This window comes from Cannabis sativa, chromosome X (genome assembly GCF_029168945.1).
Source record: "Cannabis sativa cultivar Pink pepper isolate KNU-18-1 chromosome X, ASM2916894v1, whole genome shotgun sequence".
In the NCBI taxonomy this organism is placed as follows: Eukaryota; Viridiplantae; Streptophyta; class Magnoliopsida; order Rosales; family Cannabaceae; genus Cannabis; species Cannabis sativa.
Window position 1 is genome coordinate 25,019,309 of NC_083610.1, and position 16,086 is coordinate 25,035,394.

General features: G+C 41.0%; 1 pseudogene; it reads left to right on the forward strand.

Annotated features, from left to right (window-relative positions):
• Nucleotides 1-9,040, forward strand: part of LOC133032105 (uncharacterized) — a 34,451-nt pseudogene extending 25,411 nt beyond the window's left edge.
• The last annotated feature ends 7,046 nt before the right edge of the window (nucleotides 9,041-16,086 follow it).

The following is a 16,086-nucleotide window of genomic DNA, read 5'->3' on the forward strand; positions in this document are numbered from 1 at the left end:
TTAAAAAAATATTTTCAATTTTTAATATTTATATAATAAAAATAATTTTATATAATAATTATTTTTTTAAAAAATATTATTAACTAATATATGTATTTGAATTTAAAAAATCAAACATTAATAATAATTATTTATAATATTTATTTATCCACAATACACACTAAAATTGTCTTAAAAAAACTTTAAAACATATAATTTTTCTTAATTAAAAAACCTAATTATCATTGTTATGATCACTAAATTCCATTAAATCATCTAGGCATGTCTTGAACCATCACGATTATCATGAGATTGAGGTGCCGACGGGATAGGGTAATAAGATTGTGCAAATTATTCCGTAGGTAAGATCTCAACCAATTGTCAAGTTTGTGGACGAACCAAAGTAGTCTATTCTTGTTGCTAACTCTGTGAACTGAAAATCTGACCATACACAAGCTGTTTTGGAGATTCTCCTATTTGACCATACATCGGTTGTTGCTGCAACAAAGAACCAAATTGACCATACACAGTTTGTTGTTGTGATGACTCAAATTAACCATACATAGGGTATTTTTGTTGCTGCGATGAGCCTCCAAAATGGCGCACAATAGGTTGTTGTGTCTGAGTGTTGGGTTTTGTGCCCTAAATAAAACTCATTTCAATATAATCAGATTTACTTAATAATAAAGATCAGAAATAACATTTTTATGTTGCATGGTTCACATGATTTATTTCATGATTATATACATATAATGTATGAATTCTATTTAAGTCAAGAACATATGAATTTGTTAATGATTATAGTGTTGTCAGCACAGTGGAATATAGTCTTAATTATATGTTCGAAAGTTTATTCCCTGATTTGTCAATTACCTGGATTTATACGGGCATGATATAATAAGCGATAGGTATTCTTACACATTGGATAAGTGTTATGTCCTTTCCAGGGCATTGGCAAAGTTGACCATTATCTGATGTATGGAGTATACATCGGAAGGGACCGATATTGAACTTTGATTAGATATATTAAAATTTACCGTAACATCTATTCAATTCAATATCACTTGTTGATCCTAGATCAAATGATCTTAATCCTGATATGGTTAGGTTCGATCTCAACAGTATTACACATGTTTTTTGATTGGTTAGTTAAGCCTACTTTTGGGTCAGGGTGATACGTACATTTTGGGTACATGATAGTATAATTGAGTGGGAGCGCTAACATAAATATGGAGTCTATAACTTCTATAGGAACTTAGAAGTGAAACGATGATATCCTTCGAGCTTGGCGAAACAGAGATAAATGGTGAAGATCTCATTTCACTTCGCTGAAATATCATTTATACGAAGCTAAGTGTTTTAAGGATAAAACACATTGAACATGTAAAGGTAATTTAGTTCTTATTCAATGTAGATCATCTATTAGAGGGTCATTGATCAAATTAGGATTATAACGATGGATAATTAATAGCGTATCTATATCGTGGAACATATAGAGCGTTCTATATAACTGAGAGTGCAATTGCAAGTTCTAAGTGTGGATTCAATAAGCAATTAATAAGTTAGGGAATTTACTTGGTAAATTCGGTTCGACTTATTGGAAGCTCGGTTATACAGGCCCATGGTCCCCATACTAGTTGAGACCGTACTGCTTGTAAGACTCAGTTAATTGATTTTAATTAATCAATTATAATTCTAAAGTTAGACTATGTCTACTTTATGAATTTTCACTATGCAAGGGCGAAATTGTAAAGAAAAGAGATTCTAGGTTAATTTATAAATTAAGAGACTTTATATGTAAAGCCCGCTTAGTTAATTTGTAAATTAGCAGTTGTTTATGATTAATTATGAAATTATTTATAGCTATTTAAATAATTTATTATACTGTTATTTACGTTATTCAGTAGCTTGCATATTTTGTAATTCCGGTGCCCGGTATTTTGGAACTCGGCGTTTGGCTCAGTAGAAATCACAACTTAGTATGTTATTAGTTTGGGACGGGTTTTAGACATTGGGAATGTCGGGAATGGTCGGGAATTTAGAATTTCCCAAAAATACCCCTTTAGTATGATTTATGTGATTTTATGGTGGAGGGGCAAAATGGTCTTTTTGCCCCATTAATGTTTTGTCTCTTAGTGGCTTTTTATTTGAAAATTAATTATTTATTTTATTTATTTGTTGGCTGAAATGAAATGTGTATTAAGTGACTTTTACTCCATTTCCTTCATTTTGCAAAACAAAACCCAACACTTAGAAAAAATTTAGAAAAACTCTCTTTCTTTCCTCCCTATTTCGGCTGTGCATGTGGGTGCAAAGGGGTGGATTTTGCTTTGATTTTCTAGTGGATTCTCATTCAAAGCTAAGCATTCTTCAAGCTAGGTTAGCTCCTTTTGTTTTCTCTTGAATTTGATTGAAATTTTGATGAAAATATGATGATTCTTGCATGATTTTTAGTTGCTGTTACTGCTGTCATTTTGTGTTAATTTATGTGGTTTAAAGCATGTTAATTGAAGTTAAAATGAGCTGTGTTGAAGCATGTTAGATAGGTTATGCTAAGCTTAAAGTTTTCAACGTAAAAATATGTGATTTTTGAGAGAAAAGGTTATATTTGGTTGCTGTGATGTTGAGGATGTTTGCTTGAGTTTCCAGAGGCTTATTTATGCATGATTTAGTAGATTCTAGCTTGTTTGAATGCATGATTGTGGGAATTGCTCAAGTTTGAGTTTAGAACTCAAAGCTTGAGCTTTAATGGTGATTTTTGCATCTGTGAATTCTGGGTTAGTTTGATGCCTAGGTTTTGTTATTTGGGGTATTTAGAGCAGGTCTGGAAGGTTTGGATTGATTTGGGTAAGAATTGATCAAGTTTGGAATTTTTGAAAAATTCCTGCGAGGAACCGGAATTCCGGTTGTGCAACCGGAATTCCGGATGGGTGTCCAGTAATTCCCAGAACCGGAATTCCGGTTGGGCAACCGGTCTACCGGTTGGGGAATTTTCTGAACCCGCGTTTTTCCTCGTTTTTATGTTTTTAGGGGTATTGCCATGCTTTTTATCGATAGGGAAACTTTTAGTTCCTAGTTTAAGTCCCCGGGAAGTGATTAAGCGTGTCACTTATAGCGTTGTGATTTTTATGGTTTAGGAGCCGATGTCCGCCACTCAGCTTCAGTTCCAGTCAGGTTGACCGGCACACCTGAAATCGGAATCCAGGTAAGATTAGTATAACAGTATGCATATGTAGATTACATGTTTAGCGTGCATGTAGGAACCCTGCTAGATTACATTAGTTATGTATTTAGGCTTCGAACCATCCAACCCTGTCACGTCGGTACAGGCTGGAGTATGACCGACGGCGGAGTATGACCGGTTCGACCGATCAGGCTGACATTTGGTTGGTGGTTCCGTGCTATTGACCTATCCCGTCGGTACAGGCTGGAGTATGACCAGCAGCCGGAGTATGACTGGTTCCACCGATCAGGAGGATACTTGTCAATAGTACCGTCCCTATGAACGTTCAAAACTCAGTACCATGTTGGACATGGCAGTAGTGGCTCAGTACCATGTTGGACATGGCAGTAGCGGGACTCAGTATCGTGTTGGACACGACAGTTATATTTATGTATGAGTATTATTAAGCTTTTCTTACTGAGTCTGTCGACTCACAGTTTACGTTTATGTGTAGGTAAAGGCAAGGCTATAGCTGATGGACCGTGAGCGAGCTTATGAGATTGTACATGTCGGGGCGGTTAGGCCTGGAGCGTACGATCCTCGGGACAGCAAGGCTGATTTTGTAACTGGTTGTTAGACGACCTTTATTTTTATGTAACAGTTAAACAGTTAAACTTTTTGTAAATATTTTTATAATCGGGATCCCGAGTCTTTTGTAATACTGTTTTATAAGTTTAATTAAAAAGCAAAATTTTAATTAATCACGTTTTTCCATAAACCTCGTTGATTAGCAACGAGCTGCACAGTACGTTTAAAAATCACGTAATACGCCTAAGTTAGTTAGGGTGTTACAATTTGGTATCAGAGCCGCCAGGTTGTCTTCCGAAGATCGTCACGACATGTACAATCATCATCAGCAGTTAGCTCGGTTCACGGTTCAGTAAGCCTTTATTGCTTTAGTAGTTTATTTTATTCAGTTATGAAAAAGAAAAGCCTGTTAGGAAGCATGTTAGTAGCCTGATAGTAGAATAGGCGCATGTTTCGTTTCTAATTTCCAAATTAAGCGGCATTAGTAAGCTCGCCTTGAATACGACCTGATATGCCAACTCTTGGTTTCGCAGGCGGTTCTAATCAGATGGACGCCAGGCAGACTACCAGGAGTCAGGGCAACTCCGTGGGGTCGAATCAAGGACAGGGAGCTCAGTTTCCCCCACCTGCTAGGGGCCGAGGTAGAGGTCCCCAAGGCAGGGATCGTGGCCGGGGTGATGAGAACCCGCCACAGGCTGCCCAGGCTCCCCGGCTCGATCGGTGGAGTCCCGAATTGGGAGTTGCGGTTTGCGGAGATGCAAGCCCGGATCGAAGAACAAGACCTCGAGATTCAGAGGTTGAGACAGCAGGGTGCCCCTGCAGTTCCTGTGCCCGTAGTTCCAGTGGCACCTGCCCCTGCTGCCCTGGCCGAGATAGTGGTGGCGGCCCATAGATTGGAACCATTGTATGAGCGGTTCCGGAAGCAAGCACCTCCGGTATTCCTGGGAGGTCCGGATGTAATGAAAGCCGAGCAATGGCTGACGGTGATCACCAAGATACTGAATTTCATGGGTGTCACCGGTAACGACAGAGTGGTGTGCGCCACGTTTCAGTTCCAGGAGGACGCGCTGGTATGGTGGGACATGGTGTCTCAGATCCATGACGTCACCACCATGACCTGGGAAAGGTTCGAGGAACTCTTCAACGCAAAGTATTACAATGAGGCGGTCAGAAGCGCCAAGAGGAAAGAGTTCGTTCACCTGACCCAGGGGGAGAACATGAGCGTCACTGAGTATACTACTCAGTTTGATCGGTTGGCGAGGTTAGCCTCGAGAATTGTGCCGACCGATTTCAGCAAGAAGGAGAAGTATCTAGACGGGTTGAATCCCAAGATCAGGCATGATCTGATGATTACCACAGACGACAGCACCACCTATGCTCAGATGGTGGAGAAGGCACTGCGATCTGAGGGCGCAGTGGGGTGCATGTCAGAATCAGCGAGTACTCCGGTTAGTGGCGGGGCTCCTACCCCTCCTGCATCAGGCTATAGCAGGGGGAGTAGTGGTTCGGCCATTGATCAGAGGAAGAGGGCACCCACTGCTTCCGGTGGCTCGAGTCAGAACAAGAGGTTCCGGGGGAACCAGAACAGAGGGAGTCGTCCTGGTGGTACTGAGACCCGATTCTCCTATCCTGAGTGTCCTAGCTGCAAGAGGCACCATCGGGGTGAGTGCAAAGGTCAGGGATGCTTTCATTGTGGCATGCCCGGACACTTCAAGAGGGAATGTCCCCAGCTCCGACTAGAGGCACCGAGAGCTCTAGCGATACCCACTCCAGCCAGGGTGTTCGCTATCACGCAGGCTGATGCAGATGCCAGCCCATCAGTTGTCACAGGTCAGCTTTTTATTAACAACTCGCTATATTCAGTGCTGTTTGATTCTGGGGCTACACATTCTTATGTGGCGGCCAGAGTCTTTAGTAAATTGGGTAGACCCTATGATAGATATGAATCAGGGTTTGGAACCCTGTTACCTGGCGGAGAATTGGTTATCTCCAATAGGTGGATTAGGTCTATGCCGATCAGGATAGATGGTAGAGAGTTAAGCGCTGATCTGATAGAGATGAGTTTAGTCGAATTCGATACTATTTTAGGAATGGATTTCCTATCTAAATATTCGGCGAGCATTGATTGTAAAAGGAAGATGGTGGTCTTCCAACCGGAAAGTGAAGAACCGTTTGTATTTGTTGGTTCGGTTCAGGGATCTCGGATCTCGGTGATCTCGGCTATGTCAGCGAGAGAATTGTTGCACGGCGGTTGCTTAGGGTTTCTGGCCGTGGTGGTGGACACCACTCGGCCAGATACCATTCGGCCAGAGGACATCAGAGTGGTTCGGGAATTTTTGGATGTTTTTCCCGAAGATCTTCCAGGGTTACCACCTCAGCGGGAGATTGATTTTGTGATTGACTTGGCACCAGGGGTGGATCCGGTTTCCAAAGCCCCGTATAGGATGGCTCCAGCTGAACTTAAGGAATTAAAGATTCAGCTCCAAGGGTTGCTTGACATAGGGTTCATTCGGCCCAGTGTGTCACCCTGGGGAGCCCCAGTTTTGTTCGTCAAGAAGAAGGATGGATCTATGAGGATGTGCATCGACTACAGGGAGTTGAACAAGCTGACGGTGAAGAATAAATATCCATTACCTAGGATCGATGACTTGTTCGATCAGCTTCAGGGGAAGACGGTCTTTTCTAAGATTGATCTCCGTTCGGGTTATCATCAGTTGAGAATCCGAGAAGAGGACATTCCAAAGACAGCTTTCCGCACTAGGTATGGACATTACGAGTTTCTGGTTATGTCATTCGGACTAACCAATGCTCCTGCAAAGATTCATGGACACGATGAATAGAGTATTCAAGGATTTCCTCGATATCTGTGTGATTGTGTTTATCGACGACATCCTCGTGTACTCTCAATCAGAAGAGGAGCATGAGTTACATCTTCAAATGGTACTGCAACGACTTCGAGAACATAAGCTTTACGCCAAGTTCTAGAAATGTGAGTTCTGTTTGTCTCAGGTGTCCTTCCTAGGGCACATTGTGAGTAAGGATGGGATCAAGGTGGATCCCGGGAAGATTGAATCCGTCAGGGATTGGCCGAGACCGAAGACAGTGACAGAGATCAGAAGCTTCTTGGGATTAGCTGGGTACTACCGTAGGTTCGTGGAGGGGTTCTCCAAAATCTCAATGCCCCTAACCGAGCTTACAAAGAAACATTAGAGATTTATTTGGTCAGATAAATGCGAAGCTAGCTTTCAGGAGCTAAAGCAGAGGTTGATTACTGCTCCGGTGCTAGCTTTGCCTTCGGACAAGGAGAAGTTCGTAGTATACTGTGACGCATCCAAACAGGGTTTGGGGTGTGTATTGATGCAAGCCGATCGGGTCATCGCTTATGCCTCCCGTCAGTTAAAGGATTATGAACAGCGATACCCGACTCATGATCTAGAATTGGCCGCAGTGGTTTTTGCACTGAAGATTTGGCGCATTACCTTTATGGGGAGAAGTGTGAGATCTATACCGACCATAAAAGTCTCAAGTATTTCTTTACTCAGAAAGATTTGAACATGAGACAAAGGCGTTGGTTGGAACTAGTGAAGGACTACGATTGTGAGATCCTCTATCATCCCGGAAAAGCCAATGTAGTGGCCGATGCCCTGAGCAGAAAGGGTCCCGGGCAAGTAGCTAGTATGGTTCAAATCTCACCTCAGCTAGCAGAGGATATGGTTAGATCCAGCATTGAGTTTGTGGTAGGTCAGCTTCACAACTTAACGCTGCAATCTGATCTGTTGGAAAGAATAAAAGTCGCTCAGATGACAGATCCGGAGTTAGTGAAAATCCGAGATGAGGTATTGGCTGGTCAAGCCAAGGACTTTTCAGTGTCAGATAGTGGGATGCTTTTGTATAAAGCCAGAGTTTGTGTTCCGAACAGTGTGGAACTTAGAAATGAGATCTTTGAGGAGGCTCATTCTACCCCGTATTCTCTGCATCCCGGCACCACCAAGATGTACCAAGATTTGAAACCGTACTTCTGGTGGAGCGGTATGAAGAAGAATTTGGTAGAATTCGTATCGAGATGCCTCACTTGTCGGCGGATTAAGGCCGAACATCGGAGACCGGCGGGGTTGTTGCGGCCTCTAACCCTACCAGAATGGAAATGGGAGGATATTACGATGGATTTTGTGGTCGGGTTACCTAGGACCACGGGTTTATTTGATTCCATCTGGGTAGTGGTGGATCGATTTACGAAATCTGCTCATTTTCTGCCGGTTAGAACAACATTTACAGTGGATCAGTTGGCAGAGTTATATGTCAGATAGATAGTGAGACTTCACGGGGTACCGAAGTCTATAGTTTCGGACAGGGATCCGAAGTTTACCTCCAAATTTTGGCAAAGTTTGCAACGGGCAATGGGTACAAAGCTAAAATTCAGTACAGCATTCCATCCTCAGACAGATGGTCAGTCCGAAAGGACAATTCAGATATTGGAGGATATGTTGAGAGCCTGTGTTATGGACTTTGAAGGCTCATGGAGTAAATATCTACCGTTGATAGAATTTTCGTACAACAACAGTTATCAGAGTACGATAGGGATGGCTCCCTATGAACTGTTGTACGGTAGAAAGTGTAGATCCCCTATCCACTGGGATGAGACAGGGGAGAGGAAATACATAGGTCCGTAGTCGGTTCAGCGGACCAATGAGGCGATAGAGAAGATAAAAGCTAGAATGCTTGCCTCACAGAGCAGACAGAAGAGTTACGCAGATCCGAAACGCAGAGACGTTGAGTTCCAAGTAGGGGAACATGTGTTTTTACGAGTATCTCCGATGAAGGGGATTAAACGTTTCGGGAAAAGAGGCAAGTTATGCCCTAGATTTACAGGACCCTTCGAGATTCTCGAGAAGATAGGTCAAGTGGCATATCGGTTAGCATTGCCTCCAGCCTTATCAGCAGTTCACAACGTATTCCATGTCTCAATGTTGAGAAAATACGTTTCAGACCCCTCTCATATACTCAGTTATGAGAGTCTTCAGCTTCAGCCAGACATGACTTATGAGGAACAGCCAGTGCAGATCTTGGATAGAAAGGATAAAGTCCTTCGAAATAAGACCATAGCTTTGGTCAAGGTTCTCTGGAGAAACAGTAAGGTGGAAGAAGCGACCTGGGAGCTAGAGACAGATATGAGAGCTCAATATCCAGAGTTATTCAGGTTAGATTTCGGGGACGAAATCCTTTTAAGGGGGGGATAGTTGTAAAGCCCGCTTAGTTAATTTGGAAATTAGCAGTTGTTTATGATTAATTATGAAATTATTTATAGCTATTTAAATAATTTATTATACCGTTATTTACGTTATTCAGTAGCTTGCATATTTTGTAATTCCGGTGCCCGGTATTTTGGAACTCGGCGTTTGGCTCAGTAGAAATCACAACTTAGTATGTTATTAGTTTGGGACGGGTTTTAGACACTGGGAATGTCGGGAATGGCCGGGAATTTAGAATTTCCCAAAAATACCCCTTTAGTATGATTTATGTGATTTTATGGTGGAGGGGCAAAATGGTCTTTTTGCCCCATTAATGTTTTGTCTCTTAGTGGCTTTTTATTTAAAAATTAATTATTTATTTTATTTATTTGTTGGCTGAAATGAAATGTGTATTAAGTGACTTTTACTCCATTTCCTTCATTTTGCAAAACAAAACCCAACACTTAGAAAAAATTTAGAAAAACTCTCTCTTTCTTTCCTCCCTATTTCGGCTGTGCATGTGGGTGCAAAGGGGTGGATTTTGCTTTGATTTTCTAGTGGATTCTCATTCAAAGCTAAGCATTCTTCAAGCTAGGTTAGCTCCTTTTGTTTTCTCTTGAATTTGATTGAAATTTTGATGAAAATATGATGATTCTTGCATGATTTTTAGTTGCTGTTACTGCTGTCATTTTGTGTTAATTTATGTGGTTTAAAGCATGTTAATTGAAGTTAAAATGAGCTGTGTTGAAGCATGTTAGATAGGTTATGCTAAGCTTAAAGTTTTCAATGTAAAAATATGTGATTTTTGAGAGAAAAGGTTATATTTGGTTACTGTGATGTTGAGGATGTTTGCTTGAGTTTCCAGAGGCTTATTTATGCATGATTTAGTAGATTCTAGCTTGTTTGAATGCATGATTGTGGGAATTGCTCAAGTTTGAGTTTAGAACTCAAAGCTTGAGCTTTAATGGTGATTTTTGCATCTGTGAATTCTGGGTTAGTTTGATGCCTAGGTTTTGTTCTTTGGGGTATTTAGAGCAGGTCTGGAAGGTTTGGATTGATTTGGGTAAGAATTGATCAAGTTTGGAATTTTTGAAAAATTCCTGCGAGGAACCGGTCCGGTTGTGCAACCGGAATTCCGGATGGGTGTCCAGTAATTCCCAGAACCGGAATTCCGGTTGGGCAACCGGTCTACCGGTTGGGGAATTTTCTGAACCCGCGTTTTTCCTCGTTTTTATGTTTTTAGGGGTATTGCCATGCTTTTTATCGATAGGGAAACTTTTAGTTCCTAGTTTAAGTCCCCGGGAAGTGATTAAGCGTGTCACTTATAGCGTTGTGATTTTTATGGTTTAGGAGCCAGTAATCCGCCACTCAGCTTCAGTTCCAGTCAGGTTGATCGGCACACCTGAAATCGGAATCCAGGTAAGATTAGTATAACAGTATGCATATGTAGATTACATGTTTAGCGTGCATGTAGGAAGCCTTCTAGATTACATTAGTTATGTATTTAGGCTTCGAACCATCCAACCCTGTCACGTCGGTACAGGCTGGAGTATGACCAGCAGCCGGAGTTTGACCGGTTCGACCGATCAGGCTGACATTTGGTTGTTGGTTCCGTGCTATTGACCTATCCCGTCGGTACAGGCTGGAGTATGACCAGCAGCCGTAGTATGACCAGTTCGACCGATCAGGAGGATACTTGTCAATAGTACCGTCCCTATGAACGTTCAAAACTCAGTACCATGTTGGACATGGCAGTAGTGGCTCAGTACCATGTTGGACATGGCAGTAGCGGGACTCAGTATCGTGTTGGACACGGCAGTTAGATTTATGTATGAGTATTATTATGCTTTTCTTACTGAGTCTGTCGACTCACAGTTTACGTTTATGTGTAGGTAAAGGCAAGGTTATAGCTGATGGACCGTGAGCGAGCTTATGAGATTGTACATGTCGGGGCGGTTAGGCCTGGAGCGTACGATCCTCGGGACAGCAAGGCTGATTTTGTAACTGGTTGTTAGACGACCTTTATTTTTATGTAACAGTTAAACAGTTAAACTTTTTGTAAATATTTTTATAATCGGGATCCCGAGTCTTTTGTAATACTGTTTTATAAGTTTAATTAAAAAGCAAAATTTTAATTAATCACGTTTTTCCATAAACCTCGTTGATTAGCAACGAGCTGCACAGTACGTTTAAAAATCACGTAATACGCCTAAGTTAGTTAGGGTGTTACATTATATGTCTAAATTAATAAATATATTAAATGACAATATTATTTAATAATTAATTTTCAGATATTAAATAATTAAAATTGGCATTTAAATGGTTGAATTGGAAAATTGGTGTTTTTGAGAAAATGACATGCAGAAATGACAAAATGGCAAAATTGCAAAGTGAGGCTCATTATCTATATCATGGCTGGCCACTATGCAAGTATTTTACCATTTACATTTTCATTATTTTAATGCCATACAATTCTAACCTAAACCTAGATGGCTTTCTATAAATAGAAAGTGATGGCTTCAGGAAAGTAAGATCATGCATCTTATTCTTTTTTAGAGAAAAACCTGAGCCTCCTATTCTATTCATAGCTGCCACACTTCTTCTCTTTTCTTCTCTTCAATTTCAAAATACCCTAGTGATAGAGTAGTGCCCACACACATCAAGTGGTATCTGAATCATAGCGTGGAAGATTGTGTAGAATCCAATCAAGAAGGAGAATCAGCATCAAAGGAAGGAGAGAACGAGATCCAGGTTGAGATCTTGGTGATGCTCTGCTACAGAGAGGAATCAAGTGCTAGAGATCCGAACGGAAGGAGTCATTATATTCCGCTGCACCCAATGTAAGGTTTTTCTAAACTTTATATGTGCTTATTTCATTGTTTTAGAATTCATATTAGGATGTTAATGAAACATACATGGTAGTAAATTTAGATCCTGGTAAAATATATTTCCAACACTGAGATCCTCTTGTGGCATCTGGAAAATATATGGGAGGAGACTGTGAGGGATGCCTGAATACGTAATGTAATTGAGGCGACTGTTAAGGGCTAGCAGACATGTTGGGAGAATTTTGTTGATGTTTTTGAAAGAACGGACATAATAGGAGACATATTTTGTGGTTGTTGAAAAACATGTTGTTGTGGCATTGACATTGAACGTAGGGTTGAAGCAGACGCACTACCTTGTCATTGTGATAGTAAAAATTTTTGTAAAAAGTTTTCAAATCGTGGGTCATATAGGGAAGGGTCACTAAAGTTGCCAGATTGATCAATCTTATCACACATTTTTAACATAAACTCAGCAAAGACTCCCATATCTTCGGGATTAATGGATGGAGAAGGGCCTTGTGATTGAACTCGACTTTGAGTGCTAGAGCTTGTTGCCGATTTGTCTTTCAATTTGTAACCCACTCCTCTTTCATAGTTCGACTGGTTCCCAAGAACTCTATTTATAGCTTGAAATTGCTTGTATTTGCTAGAAGATCCATAGCAAGAATCATTTTCTATTCCTATCATGTTCGCAACCTCTTCATTCATTTTTTCTTGATCAAATAAAATGTTAGAAACACAATATTACCTTCATTCATTCATTTTAAAAATATTATAAAACAAAAATTTAAAACTTACATATAGTTCTCGGCATGTCTCGCTAACCCAAGCGTCTGTTCCTTATTTAATGTGGCTTTTTTTCCAAGCATAAATTGCATAGTCTTCAGGGACATTCTATTCAAAAGTAGGGTTAGTTTGTGTAATGTGTAAAAAAAATTACTAATAGAAAGTGAATAATTTTACTTACAAATTCATTACGAGTTGATGCCATCGACTTTGTGCCTTGTGTGGACGTATACTTCATTTCCTTTTTATTTTTGTTTTTTTGATTAGATCGCGCAATAAAATTTGGGCTCAGAAATAATTCGTACAATTTGCTTCCAGAATAATGTACAACATTGATAACACTTTTCAAATCATTTGGATCCCCAGAATAATGTTCTAAAAAGTGATTATGCGTGATATTCTTTCTCTCAGAATACCTTCTCTTCATCTCATGGTAGAGAGTTTGCATAACCTTTTCAGGCTCTGCATGACCATCAACATCGTACAAAAACTACACACAAATAGTACTTGTTAAAGAATTTTGTATTCATTAAAATTAAAAATCTACAACATTAAACTTGTTAATTTATTTTACCTTCATTTTTTGTACATGTTGGTCTTTAAAGTGTTGAGGTACATCTTTAAAATTCAAGTAGTGTCATGGCAACAAGATTGTGACTTCAACACCCCGTTGACGTAGAAAAGCTTGGTTCTCCGTGCTAACCACTTTTCCTGTCACTTCATCAAGTGTTAGTGGTAATGGTTTTCATGCATCTCGCCTTCGTTGTTCAACATTAAGGTTAGCAGCAAGGCCACATCCCTTCCTTGGCGGTGGAGCTGACTCACATGTCGACGGTACCCTACTAGGGTCTAGTGGAACCATACCACCACCGTCTCCACCGTGATAAGTTGATACATCAGCTGACATTACTTTTTTTAAAAAAAAACATAATATTTGTTAGTAATAGTGACAATAATTTAAAATCAATAATATAACTGGAGCTGTTAACAAAACAGTGGCCCAGACTTTAAGTACACCAAGCTATTAACAAAATAGGGGCCTAGACGTCATTGTCCCCACTTCTTTTTGTTCATGTTGTAAAGTTTGGGCATACCTCTCCCGAGCATTGCCTGAATCTCCAGCTATATGTGGGGCCCCGATGATGACTTGTAAATGCCCATCCACTGGTGGAGGCAGTAACAGGTCTTGGTTATAGTCTACTTGGGCGGCCCTTTCATTCTGGTCGTCCTTGACATACTTTTGCACATGCGGGTTATTTTTTGCACATCTCCTCGTACCCCCTTGCGAATCCATTTGCATTTCAAAATACTTGAGATGCGATAAGGGGTCTTGTTTTCCTGGGTACATCTTGGAGGTCAGCATTTTAAACATGAGGGCTAGCTCTAGAACATTGATCTCAGGAATAAATGGCAATCTACGTGCTGGGTCCAACTCGAGATCATTGAGCTTTTGGCCGGCCAAGCCTTGGAACATATTTTTCAATTCATCCAATTTTGTTTGCACAGATGGATGACCTTGTTCGGCCTCTTGGCCGATCAGTGCCACGTCAGGATCTCTTTGAGCTGGATCTTGGATGCGGATACCGGGGTGAGTGGACAATTGAACATATTGTTCGTCCGAACCCCTTTTTCTATTCAGATCATCCCTGAGATCATGAGTTGTTCCCAGTCTGTTGAATACTGAAACACCAGGTTATCTCAGTGACTGGTTGGTTTGGCCAAAACCGCTAGTCTGGGCAGAGTTATTGGGTATAACCCAACCTAATGAATTGTGAGATAAGGTCTAGCTGCCTACCACTTCGCCCGTAGGTGGAACCTGTGACCGGGGATTGGACGACTGGCCATTCAGAGTTTGGGTAGTATGCCCAGCAGGAATTTCTTTCGAGTCACCTAGTGGGATGCTGGAGGCAGGTTGCTAATTAGAAACTTGGTAGGCTCTTTGTATCAGTACGGTGGCCTGTCTTGTTTGGCCGTCCATGGCTGCTTATTCAGCCTTCAACGTTTCTAACTCTCTATCCCTCCATTCAGCGAACTGACGCCTTTGCTCTTCGAACGCAAGGTTCACTTCAGCACAGAGCTCTTCCTGATCATGATGCAAGGTATTGGTATGACCTTGCATGAGGCCAAGAGCATTATGGAGGTTCAGGATTTCACTGTCATCTCCTATGGTCCTCTAGACATTTGTTGGTGAAGGGACTCCAGTATTGGGAGTACCCAGGTTGGCTGCTGAACTGGTGTTTCCAGTCTCTTGCACACCCGGTGTGATCCCAGCCAGAGGAGATGTCACACCTTTACCCACAGTAGGTGGTTGAGTGTTTTCTTGCTCAAGATTGGTGACTGGTGGGACCCTTGCATTCCTTAGACTCTGCAGTGTAGGATCTGCCACTAGTGGATCCACTTGATCGACCATGCCTCTGCGACTTTGCAACGCCATCTTGTGTGTTTGATTAAACTTAAAGCAAAGAGAAAACATGGATTATTGCTCTCAATGAAAGCACCAAAATGTTGACCTTGCTTTTAGCCAACGACAATGAGTCAAATAATAAGCGATAGGAAGTATAATTAAGATAAAAGATGAAGTAATGAATAGTAAAGAACACAAGATTTTAAAGAGATTCGACCCCGTTAGTTTGGTAATAGCCTACTCCCCTTGGATTGTATTAACTCAAGAACAAAGAATACAATGTTTCCTCTCTTAAAGCTCTCACAATGAAATCTCAGAGTATGCACTCTTAGATCTCTCTGAAGAAATTCTTTCGACCCCCATACCCGTGAGAATGGATCACTATTTATAGGGCTAAATGATTGAGGGAAGGTTTCACTTTTGCTTATAATGTCTATAATTGGTAATAACACACATTACAAATTTAGAATACATAGATTGTGGGATTTGGACAGCTTGCCATATTACTCTGATACGATCCCTGGATTATAGGGATTGCTTTCTTGCTTCACGATGCCAATCTTGGAATCGCTAAGTGTTGATACGCTGCTCGTACTGTCTATCCTTACCCTGCTCGGTCGGGAAGACTCTATCTGTGCAGGTGCATGCTAAGCTTAGTTCGGAACATTTCTCTAGCCAGGTGTAAGAAATAGGGTCCATGTGTCACCAGTATATGCTTCCACGTCATAGTGCAAAAAATTGGATAACAACTACAAGAATGAAGTTGGATGCTGCGAAAGGTAGATGGGTCGATGAACTACCTCAAGTACTTTGGGCTCATAGAACAACTGAGAAAACAGCAACATGGCATACTCCATTCTTGCTAGCATTTGGCTCGGAGGCAATGCTACCAATAAAAGTCAATATTGCGACCCATAGATGAGATTTGTATAATCAAGAAGAAAACAAAGAACTACTGAAATTGTCCTTGAATTTACTTGAGGAAAAACGTATTGAGTCACAAATCACTAGTGCAGCATACCAACACCGAGTGACTAGATACTTCAACAAGAAAGTGAAGAAGAGGCTCTTCAACATCAGTGACTTGGTGCTAAGGCGAGTATTTGCAAA